The sequence below is a fragment of the Octodon degus genome, unplaced genomic scaffold, assembly GCF_000260255.1.
Source record: "Octodon degus isolate 3935 unplaced genomic scaffold, OctDeg1.0 scaffold00052, whole genome shotgun sequence".
Classification (NCBI taxonomy): Eukaryota; Metazoa; Chordata; class Mammalia; order Rodentia; family Octodontidae; genus Octodon; species Octodon degus.
The window spans coordinates 5023147-5035087 of NW_004524628.1; positions in this window are offsets into that span (position 1 = coordinate 5023147).

The window sequence follows — 11941 nt, forward strand, 5'->3', positions numbered from 1 at the left end:
TGCGGCTTCTGACCTGGCCTCACCCACCCTAGTGACCAGCTCTGGCGCCATGCGGCTTCTGACTTGGCCTCACCCACCCTAGTGACCAGCTCTGGTGCCATGCGGCTTCTGGCCTTTTCCAACAGTTGAAATGACCATGAAAGGCAAATGTCTTGAATTGATCAGGACATCAAAGTCACCACAGCAGCACAACTAAAGACACTCATGCAAGAGGGTGCCTGGGGTGCTTCCCAAAGTGGCAAGAATGATGAGCTAAGTGTTTGAAGCAAGGTGGAGGGTTTTGAGGAGATTTAATGGCAATATGTCTTTTATTTTAATAAAATTTTAAACATTCACCACCTGTTTTTGTCATACCTCGCACGTGTGTGTGTGTGTGTGTGTGTGTGTGTGTGTGTGATCCCCTCACCTTTAAATTCCAACCCCCCTGATATCTGTTATGTCTTCATTGAGCACAGAGTACACTCCTGGTAAAATATCCCAGGAAGGACTCTAAGGGTCACTGGTCAGGATAGAGTCCAAAGTTGATAGAGGGACTTAACTGCTTCCCAGCTTCCGGTTCTTTCCCTCTTCCCTTGGGGATGGCTTATGAAGAGGTGGCCTCTGCCTCTTCTAGGACAGCTTTGAAGCTGCCGAGCCTCACCTGACTTTCAGAAACGGAGGGAGGCAACCGGCTCCTTTCTTCTTCCTTCCAGCTCTGTCCTCAGAGGAGGGTCCCGGGGCTGAGGGGGTGGAGGAGGCGGAGAGGCAGGAGTGCTGCCCAGAGCCAGAGCCCGGAGAGAAGAAAAGCAGACGCCCTGCCAGACCTGCGAGCAAGGAGGAGCTCCAACTTCGACGGAGTAAGGATTTGGGGGCTCTTGGGCTGCGAGCTGTTGGGTGGGAGCTGCAGGCTGTCGGGGCGCTAGGAGCTGGGTCCCAGGAGGAGCTGGGTTGCCGAGCTGCTCGGGATCCAAGCGCTGGTGGGTGGCGCTGTCCGCATTCCCGGTGCTGAAACGGGCCAAGTCCCGCTGGAGAGAGTGCACGGAAGCCGAGCAGGCTGCGGCCTCTGCTCCCATGTCTGGCATCCCACATCCCTCCAGTCTGGCTCCCTTCTCTGTGTTCCCCAATTCGACCGCACCCCTTTCTACTCACGTCCCGCACCTGTACTGGCCGAGCTGGCTGAGCCGTCGGGGAGAGGCATCTGGGGAAGGGGTCCAAACACGCGTCCCAAACCAGGTGCCTCTTCCAGCCACACCAAGAAGAGTAGCTGCGCCTCCACCGTCACTAGCTGGGGAAGGGGTCCCACCGCTGCCCTCTCCCCTTGCTCCAGACTGGGGTCACATGGCGGGGGTTCCTCCAAGTACCCGTTGGTGATCTGGGGCAAAATATCTACGACTTGGGGGTGGGACACCCCAGTGCTTTCTCAGCCAGACCCCATTCATCTAGGATCCAAAGAGACAGGAAGAGGCAATTAAAATTCTTCCAAGGAGAGTGAGCTTTCTTTCTTTCTTTCTTCTTCTTCTTTTTTTTTTTTTTTTTTTTTGAAGAGTTTTTGAGAATTTTTATAGACAGGATGTAAAATGAAAGAAACCCATAATTTCTTCATCTGTCCAGTGATGAATCAGGTCACTTCCAAGACTTATAGACAGATGTGCTACAGTAGCTTTCTTTTTAAATGATAAAATCATAACCCCAGCCTTGGCTGGGTGCCGGGGAGCTTAGCACCAGGGGACCACGAAAGGGCAGAAGGCTCTCTGATCCTTTGCAATCCGATAATCGGACCCACGCCCAGCTCTCTGCCCTCAGGCTCCTCTAGAGCTCAGCAACTCGGCCCCAGCCCACCCCTGAGACACCCTGGTGGCCATGTTCACAGGCATGCGCTCCTGCCACCCTGGAGCTGGTGATATAGGGGACAAAAACTCAACCTGAAAGATATCTGGGATGAATTCATGTGCTCTAAAATGGAAGGATGAACTTTAGGAACCACGGAGGTTAAGAGCAGAGCATATTTATTGAGGGAAAGAAAGCCTCTGTCTGAGAGAGGACAGAAGGGGACTCAAGTGGACGGCCAAGGACCCTACCTTGTCTAGAGATTTTTATAGAGCAAAATATATGAAGTGAGGTGGGTCCAAGGTGGGGAAAAATGGGAAATCACAAGGCAAGCATGAGGTGAAACAAAACTATGGTCAACCAATAAGATCAGGAGTATAATTGCTCAGATAAAATTGATTAAGTCAGGATCAAATGGGGTAGAGAGACACACAGGAATGGGACATGAACACTGAACAGGGGCTTTTACTATAGTGAGTTGGGTTAGTGGCCCTTCCTGACTTTTTCAAGGTGACTGGCACCTATTTACAATATCAATGCCTGGTATGTGGGTACATTTGTTCTATGGTTAGTCTTCAGGTCTGGCCCACAGCAGAGCTACCTCTCTATTCCATAGTTGCAAGGTATCTTGTCTTCCTCACTGGCTCCTGCCTATAATATTTCTATGTAATTCAGCTGCCTACAACACTGGGCTGGGGCTGGGGCTGGGCCAGGGAATAGGACGTGGAGGACTGTTTCCTTTTCCTCAGTTGGAATCACTCTACATGGTGCAAGATGTTCATTGCTTCAATTCCATCACTCTGAGGGAGCATCTCCAGCTAGAGAAGAGGGACCTGGGGTCTGCTGCCCATCCTAGTTGCCAGTGAACTGGGTTCCTCTGACAGGCGACCTGCTCTGCCTGGGCAGCCTCACATGGGAAGCTAGATGGCCTGATGGCAGATACTCTACAGCATCCTTCACAGGAGTGAGGCTAGGGTCAGCAGTACAGGCTCCAGTACCCAAACCCCTGGGGAATAGTGCCCCCGACCCCATCCCACAGTAGACAGCTCAGGCCCCCACCCTCAGCATTCTCTATGGGCTGTCTTCTAACACTTTCACTTATAAAACGAGCACTCACATCACTCTCTGCAATCTCTCTGGTCACCTTCTGCGGCATCCTTTAAGGTTTATCCCCCTTAAATGAGAGATTATTTGCTGGGGGAGACGGTATGGCTTTCTGGTGAATGACAAAGGCTCTATCAATTTCTCTGGGACTTTGGCCAGGACAGTATGTACCCCTTGCCTTTGATGTCACTGTTTTTATGCATTTTCAGTCCTCGCTCAAAATCTGCCAGGGGTGGCTGTGATGGGTAATAATGGGTTGCCATGGTGACCACTCACCAGTCACTATGGTACCCAGGATGTAAACAGTTAAGAGCCATCTAGGCTGTTCTTTAGTTTTGCCTGCACAAGGGAGGGAAGGATGGTGATGACCAGATTTCAAGCCTTTCTCTGGCAGATCCCCTCCCCTCCCTTTCCTCTCCACTGCACTCTCCTCTCCCCAAACCCTTCCTCATCTCCCACCAACCACCCAGACCTCAACGCTGAGAAGGGCCAACCTCTTTTCTCCACATCCCTATTATGTACGTTGGGGTCAGCATGTAAATGGTTTTCCCTCTGACTTGATTTGTGTCAGCCCCACACTGACTACTCCTGAGGACAAAGCACAAAGCTAAGTCCGGCGGGAGACACAGAATTAAATTAATTAAATAGGCACAGTCCCTGCCTTCTGGGGCCTCACAGCATAATGGAGGAGACACTTAAACCACTTGTGAGCCAGCCTGTCCACTGGACTGAAATAGAAGTGACAAGCACCTGAGAGCAGAGCGGTGGGAAGGGCTGACTCTGGGCCAAGGAGGGCAGTCCCACGAGAAGTCCTTTGGAGTCAAACTTGAAATCAACTGCTAAGAAAGGAGGAAAAGGTCTCTCCAGGCAGGACCAGCAGAAGTCAGGATGTGAGGATTCATCAGGAGAGGACAGGCCCCCTGGGTTCACAGGCTGGGACATCTCTGCACTTAGCCTGTTGTTCCTCACACAACATCTGAGGTGATGAGGGGTTTGGGGAGCAGCCCACTGGCCAGAGCTCAGCCCTCAGCACACATCCGGCCCAGACCAGAGGAGGCTGGGAAATATGAGGATGAACTTTGGTGAGCATCCTCTGCCGATAGGTGGCTGGAGAAAATTCACGACACTCTAAAGGGTGAGGGATTTGGTGTAGACAGAATCTTAGAGCTGATATGACCCAGGGCATGAAAAGCCTTGAGTATCACTTTAAGAAATGGGGGCTGTGAGCCAGAGAAAATAAGCAAGCTCCGCAAATTTCTGACTAGAGGGACATGAGTTGAATTTTCTTTTACAAAGACCCAAGAGTTACTCTGGAAGCTTCATTCGTTCGCCCCTTCTTTCATTCCACCCCCTCGTAAGTGCTAAGCATTGCACTATGCACAGAAGTGAGAGACCACATGGGAGATGAACAAAGGGTGTTATCTCAACAGTCCTAGGAGAGGGGCCAGGCCTGGACAAAGGTGGGCGCACAGCTGCAGGAAGCCAGGCGCTGTCTCAGCCTGGCAGACACCCTGGCGCCTGATAAATATCAGTCCTTTTCTTAATGAGTGAGTGGGTAGGAGAGGACAGAAGGCATGGCTGGCTCCTTGGTGCTGTAACTGACAGGGCTTGGTGATGTCTCATGGAGGCAGGAAAGGGGTGGGGAGTAAAAGCACACAGTTAGAGAGTGAGCTGGCTTTGGGAATCCTCTTGACCAAGTCAGGGAGGAAGATTTCCAGGTATGTGGTGGGGACATCCATGACAATAAAAGAAAGCAGACTCTTCCCTTCTTGTACCCTCCTCTGTGGGATTCACATATATCACCTTGAATGATAATTACACTCTGTAGGGGTTAAATAGGGTTCCAACCCCAGCTCTGCCCCTGGGTGACCTGGAATAAAGTATTTAATCATTCCGAACCTCAGCTGCTTTACATGTAGATTGAAAGCAATAAACCCTCTTCATTGGGTTGCTGGGGATTGAATGAGGTTTTGAGGCACATTCCTTAGTATAGTGCCTGGCAGGTGGCAAATGCTTAATGTTAGACAGACCACCTCACCATTTGCTATGATGGCAGAAGTTTACTTTTGTAATCACGCCCCAAAAGTTAAAAAAAAAACAAAACAAAAAACAAAACACTTTCCCTCCTGTGCTTGCCACCAAGCCTGGTGAAATGAATGCTTGATGGAGGAAGGGGGATTCCTGACCCAGCCTCGTGGGCCCAAATTTGGGGGCAGGAAGAATGGGGGTTCCAGAAACAGCTTCTATAAGGTTGGCTGCAGGGAGTTTGATCATCCAGCTGCGGCAAGATCAGGAACGAAGTGTCATCCTTGGGAAATCTCAACCCAAACAGCTGACTCTTATCACAAAGCATTCTTCTCAAAACTGGGCACATTCAGGTCTCAGAAACCAGGAGCCCTGCTCATCCTGACTTGGCCATGTAGGAGACACTTCCTAGGCACAGGACAGACCTCTGCTTCCTCGGCTGAGGAACAGACTTAATCATCTCAGTCCAACTTCAGCGCATGCTCTTCCACCCCAAATCCCTTTCTGTGTTTGGGAATGATATTCATGTTTCTTCCCAGGCAGGATTTGAAATTTTTCAGCCAGCCTTAAGAAGCTCCTGTTTGTTTGTGTTAGAAAGTGCTTAGTGACTAGAAGAGAAAGCCAGGTGATCTCTCACAGCCTGGAGATTTCTTTGAGAAACAAGACTCCATCCTCCTACCTCAGGCTCTTGGTGGGTTGAGACTGTGCTCTGCAGAGCAGGGGAAACAGGATTCTGACCCCCGTCCTCTTCGCCTCCTAGCTCGACTTCGAGCATGTTCACTGTGGAACACTTGAGATGCCCTTTGGGGCCTTTCTGGCAGGTGGAAGAATCTATGATACTTACTGGTCCCAGAAATTGTCCTTTTTCATGAGAGGCAGAGGATTAAGCCTGTAGGACTACAATTAGGCTAATCCTGGCTAATTCGATTGTCCTGGCTGTGTGACCTGCAGGCCTCCACTTGCCCCTCCATAAAGTATAGTAATAGACTCCTCATCGGGTTACTGTGAGCATTAAATGAGCTGAACTTGTCAAAGGTTGTAGAGCCACCAGGTGTGGTGGCGTACATCTGTGATCCCAGCACTTGGGAGGCTGAGGAAGGAGGCAGGCTATGAGGTGAGCTCAAGACCAGCTTGAAATGCATAGAGAACCTATCTCAAAAAAATGTTGTAAGGCAGAGACACGTGGCATAAGTCCTAGAAAACACCATTGTGAGCTTGGCATGGTGGCTCATGCTGGATATCCCAGCACTTAGGAGGCTGAGGCAGGAGGCGAGACCGAAGTTCAAGGCCAGCCTGGGCTAAATAATGAGTGCAAAGCAACCCTAAAATAGAGAGAGACCCTGTCATTATAGTCATTAAAAAATTATGATGATGATGATAATGAGTGTGCTGTTTTGACATTTATCACGTTCCATTTTGTCAGTGTTTGTATTTTAGATTTGATATTTCCTTTTAAGAACATAATTCAAATGCCATAAAAGTCACCCATTTAAAGTACACTGCTTTGCTTAATATACCACAGCTCCTCAACCATCACAACTGTAGAACTTTTCAACCCCTCAGAAGAAAGCCTGACTGCAGGTCACTCTGCACCAGGTAGGCCCCCTGCTCTCCTCTCACCTTGGTGGGAAAGCCTGCCGTGCACATTCCAGAGCACTGCTGAGCTACCTTCCATCGCATGGCCATCCCGCCTTTGCTGATCCATTTACCAGTTGATGGGTACTTATATCCTAGACACACTTTTCCATTGATCTCTTCTTCAAGACCACTTAGGCTGTCTTTCAAGGATGATTTGCCTCAAACAGAAGTTTCAGCGACCCACACCTGGCACTGCTTGAGCACATACAGTGTCACTGGGGGCAGCTGAGTGTGTGCCGGGCTGCGTAGACTCAGGGCAAGTGAGTGGTCTGGCACTGGAGAATTTCTCTTCTGCCCTATGGCTCTCTTGTGGGAAGGGGAAGAAGAGAAAGGCCGTTCACAGGGTGCCTGAAGAGCGGTTCCAAGGTGGGCCGACCTGTGCTAGTGACTGGTTTATGTTTGATGTTTAAATTCACAAAGCGAGGCCAGCCAACCCACATTTACTGGTAATTTACTGAGTGTACTTGCCTGGGTCAGCATTGAGAAGGTTGAGGTCCAGAGGACTGGAGTGGGTGAGTGAGGTCCAGGGAGAGAATGACTTCAAAAAGATGAAGATCCCAAGAGGTAAAAGTGATGAGCTGGAGCTGGAGGACACCAGGCAGCCACCATGTGCTCTGGCCTCTGCCCCGACTGGGCTCGGGCTTGTTTGTCAAATCTTTGTGTCCAGCTTCTGTGCCTTGATGACTCTCTCAGTGTCATCACCAAGGATGATGGTGATTCTAAAAGACATGCAGTGGCTGGAGGGGCTAGGAAGTGTTCTGGCCTACACCACCTCAGATGTCTCCATGGCATTCAAGACTTGGAAAGTTACAGCAAAGTGGATCAGGACAAGTTTTCATATTTATGCACACACCAAAGAGTCATAGAAGGGAAAGAAATTCCCAGTCTATTAGATGTCTAGGTTGGGTTTGAGTTCCCTAAAATCAAAGAATAAATTTTAGGAACAATGGAGGTTAAGAACAGAATATATTTATTGAGGGAAAGAAAGCTTCTGTCTGAGAGATAGAAGGGACCCAAGTGGGTTGCCAAGGACCCTGCCTTTTCTAGGGACTTTTATAGAGCAAGACCATGAGGCGAGGCAGTCCAAGGTAGGAAACATGGGAACTTTGTAGGTGGCCATGAGGTGGGACAAAACTATGGTCAACCAATAAGATTATGAGTACATTCGCTCAGGTAAAATTGATTAAATAAGGATCAAATGGGGAAGTGAGTCACACAGCAAGCAGACATGAATAGAGCACAGGGGCTTTTCCTGTAGGGGGCTGGGTTAGTGGCCCTTCCCAACTTTTTCAAGGTGATAGAGACCTGTTTAGAGCATCAATCTTGATGTCCATTCTGAGGGAGGTATGTGGGTGTATCTATTTTATCTTTTGTCTTAAGGTCTGGCCCCCAGCAGAGGTGCCCATCTCTCCCACAGGTGCAAGGCCTCTTGTCTTCCATACTGGTTCCTCTGAGGGCCCAGCCCTGTCTGACTGTCTATAATATTTCTATCTAACTTAGCTGCCTACAACAAGAGGACAGAACAGGAGCAATATTTAATGAGCATGAAGGGTTATTCATCATGAATGAGGAACAAGGTGTTTTCCAGAAACACAGTTTGGTAGGAGCAAAAGGCTCCATGTGTTCTAGTTATCTTTGTTGTTTACCTGCTCTGTCCATCATGAGTTCCTGACCGTTTTCAAGTAGGGTGGAATTTCTCTTCACAGGGCCATTGTAAAGATTGTGGGTTAGGATGCATTTGAAGTTATTAGAACAGGAAAAAAAAAAAAAAACAGAGCCAGTCAGAGAATAAATACAGTTGTCACACTGTTGGTCCTCCTCCATCTATGCCACACACGCGTGCATGCGTGTGCGTGTGTGTGCATGCGCACGCGCGTGTGTGTGTGTGTACTGAATGCAGAGTCCTGATACTGAGCTAGCTCCTGAGTCCCTTTTCATTTCTTGAAACATGTTCTTACTAACTTGCTAAATTGCCCAGTCTGGGTAAAATTGTAATCCTCCTGCCTCAGGCTCTTGGAATGCTGAGATTACAAGCATGTGCCGCCACACCCACCCCACACATTTTTTGATTACCTACTATCTGTATATCCTGGATATTTGGAGAATAAAATATTGAAGAAAAAGGAAACAGGCCTTGCCTTCAAGGCTTCTGGAATTCATAAAGGAATGAGAAAAGCAGGAGAATACCTGGACCGCATGGGCACTGGGTGCTAAGTGTCTACCCTCAGCAGACCTGGCCGCCAGGCCAGCTCCAAGACAAAGATGAACACCAGAGGAAAACTCCTGGAGGTGCACGACACAATGGCTCCTGGGAGGTTAATATTAAAGACACAGTTTGATTGTTTCTCCCTGGGAGGCCTCCTCAGCATGTCCCAAGACAGATGCGGGGCCTCACTATGCCGCTCAGACTCATGGTGATCCTGCTTTCATCTTCCCCAGTGCTGGGATTATGGGGGTGTGCCACAATGCCCGGACTCTGGCCAGCTCAGTCCACTCTGGGCGAGGAGCTGGTGTGGTATGTGGTGCCCAGGACCAAACCACGGTCCCTGCACTCGCCTAAGCTTGACTAAGCAGGTGCGTTAGTCCACTGACCTTTCTTCCTGGCCCTAAATGAGCATTATTAACCAATCAGAATATATAGATCTTATTTGCACCCTGATTCTTTTTTACATACATATTTTTAAAGACAATTATTTGTGATCTATGACATAATGGTGTGGATCTTATGAATGATCTTAAACTTACATTTCTTCCTAATGATGTACACTTTGCTCTGTTCAAAGAACACTGAATAGGGCTGGGGAGATAGCTTGGCAGCATAAGCACCTGTCTGACAAGCGCAAGGTTCTGAGTTTGATCCCTGGTACTGCATGCAGTGCTGGCCCCAGAAATGGAGGTGCACCATGCTGGTCTGCAACTGGATGTGGTGGTGCATGTCTATAATATCAGCACTAGGGAGGCCGAGGCGGAAGATCACTGCAAGTCCAAACTGCGTAGGGAGACTCTGTATCAAAAAAAGGAAAAACAAAACAAACAAACCCTTCAAAGAACACTGAATTAAAGAACAATTGGGCCAGGCGCAGAGCTACATGCTTGGCCCTAAGGTAGGCAGTACGCAGTGATGCTAGCACTGAGGGAGGCAGAAGCAGGAGGGTCACAAGTTCAGTTCTAATCTGGGCAATTTAGCGACTTAACAAGACCGTGTCTCAAAATAAAACTCTGTTTTAAAGGGCTGAGGATTTAGCTCAGTGGTAGAGAGCTCTTGGTGTACAAAAATAAACAAAAAAAAAAAAGAGGAAAGTCAGGTCTGCCCTCTGTCTTGAAGGGCCTAGGTCAGGCGTGCAAATAACCCACTTACCACATCTTTAAGTGTCTATCTCAGCTTTGATAAGTCCCTTCCCAAAATGAAAACCAGCTGGAGCCTGGACAAGGGCATGCATACAGGTTGCTGATTTGGGAATTGATTTAAGGGAGCAGCATGGGGGTCTTGGAAGAGAGTGAAGGTCAAGAAGAGGAAACAAACTCAATGTGCATCATCAAATGAGCACCACTCTTGTGGGCTAGGGCTTCTCCAAGGAGCCTATAGAATGTACCTTAGAAGGGAGAGAGCACACCCATTATGGGTGGACCTGAGAAGTCCTCCAAAAGGTCTTGTGTGGAAGGCTTGGTCCTCAGCGCAGCCTGCCCAGAGGTGGGCTTTGGGGACTAGATCATGGGGGCTCTGGTCTTGGGTCCAATGGATTAATTCCCTGATGGGGTCATAACTGCATGGACTATTAAGAGGTAATGGAGAGTGTACAGGGCAGAAGTGCATCCCTGGAGGGGGTGGCCTGGAAGAGCACATCTTGTCCCTGGCCCCTCTTCGCTTCTTTACTGTTTCCTGGCTGCTCGGAGGTGAGCAGCCATGCTCCACCACACCTATTCACCATGATGCTCTGCTTCATCATGAGCAGCCTCAAATGGAGCCAGACAACATGGACTGAAATCTCTGCAACCATGAGCCAAATACACCCTTACTCCTCTAGGTTGTTTTCCTCTGGTGTTTTGTCACAGTAACAATAGGCTGACTAATGCAACACCCTCTGAGTTCTGCTTCATCTAGTTGAGGATGTTTGCCTCAGGGTGCTGGTTCCCTGGCACTTCTGGGTGTGCACTTGTGTCACAATGGCCAATGTGATTTAGCACATTACTCTGGGGGATGCAGGGAGGCCTCATGGCAAAGGATGAACAATCACAGAAGAGCCAAAGCAAAGATCAAGGTGCTACAGCATTACCCAGCATTCAACTTGTTGCCATGGTAATAGTTGGACTGGAAGATGGCCAGGAAGCAAAAAGCCAGAGATGACCATTACATGGACCAAGCTAGGATACCATCAAACACACTCCACCCTCTTGCTGTGACAAACATACCTCATAATGACCTTGGCAGACTTAAGCTATGTCAAGCACCAGAGATGGGTCAGGATCCAGCTGAGCCAACAGCTGCACTTGAGTGACTTGGGATGAGAGGACTGCAGAGGGTAGGGTCCTCCGTGGGGCTGCTCTGGGGCAGTGCTCCAAGTTCCTTACACTGACCTCTCTCTTGGTCCTGGAGTGAGCTGTGTGTGGATATTGCCATCTTTCTCTGGAGTGGATTCTACTGACATTTGACACAAGCCATGTGACCACTCCAGAGAGCCTGGCTAGGTTATTTCAATGAAAACATTCTCAGAAGTTATTTTACAGTTGGAGGAGTTGTTTGGAAGTCACAGAGCTGGCCAGTCACACCAGCCATGCCTGAGCATCAGATCCCTTTCTCCTCAACCTCAACAACACCTTGCAGGGTTTGTTGAGAGCATTCAGGGGCATACTTCTGGCATGAAGAAAGGGCCACCCTGTTAAGTTTTATCTATTGGATGATCCATCTATTGGGCATCCCAGAGTCTCAGCTTGGCCAATTATAAATAAAGAAAAAGTCGCAAATGCCTTATGAGACTACTGTAGGGCTTAAAGAGGACGAAGCATAATTGGGTTTAGCACCTCTTGTAAAGATTTTCTGAATGTCAGCATTGTTACTTTTTTCACACTTTTTTAAAAAACAGAATTCAGGAGAGCTACTAAGTGTGCCAAATTATAAGATTCAAAGTAAGGAGATGAGCCCTGGCGTGGTGATGCTGGCCTGTAACACAGCTGCTCAGCAGGCTGAGGGAGGATGGCAAGTTTGAGGCTGGGCTGGATGACTTAGCAAGACCCTGCCTAAAAACAAAAAATAAGAAGGCACTGGGGATGCAGCTCAGCACACCCTAGATTCAGACCCTGGATCCTCTAGGTATGACTTCCTTACCTGAGATAGCTGCTTGGCTATTCTTTTCAGCACTGAACTCTGGAC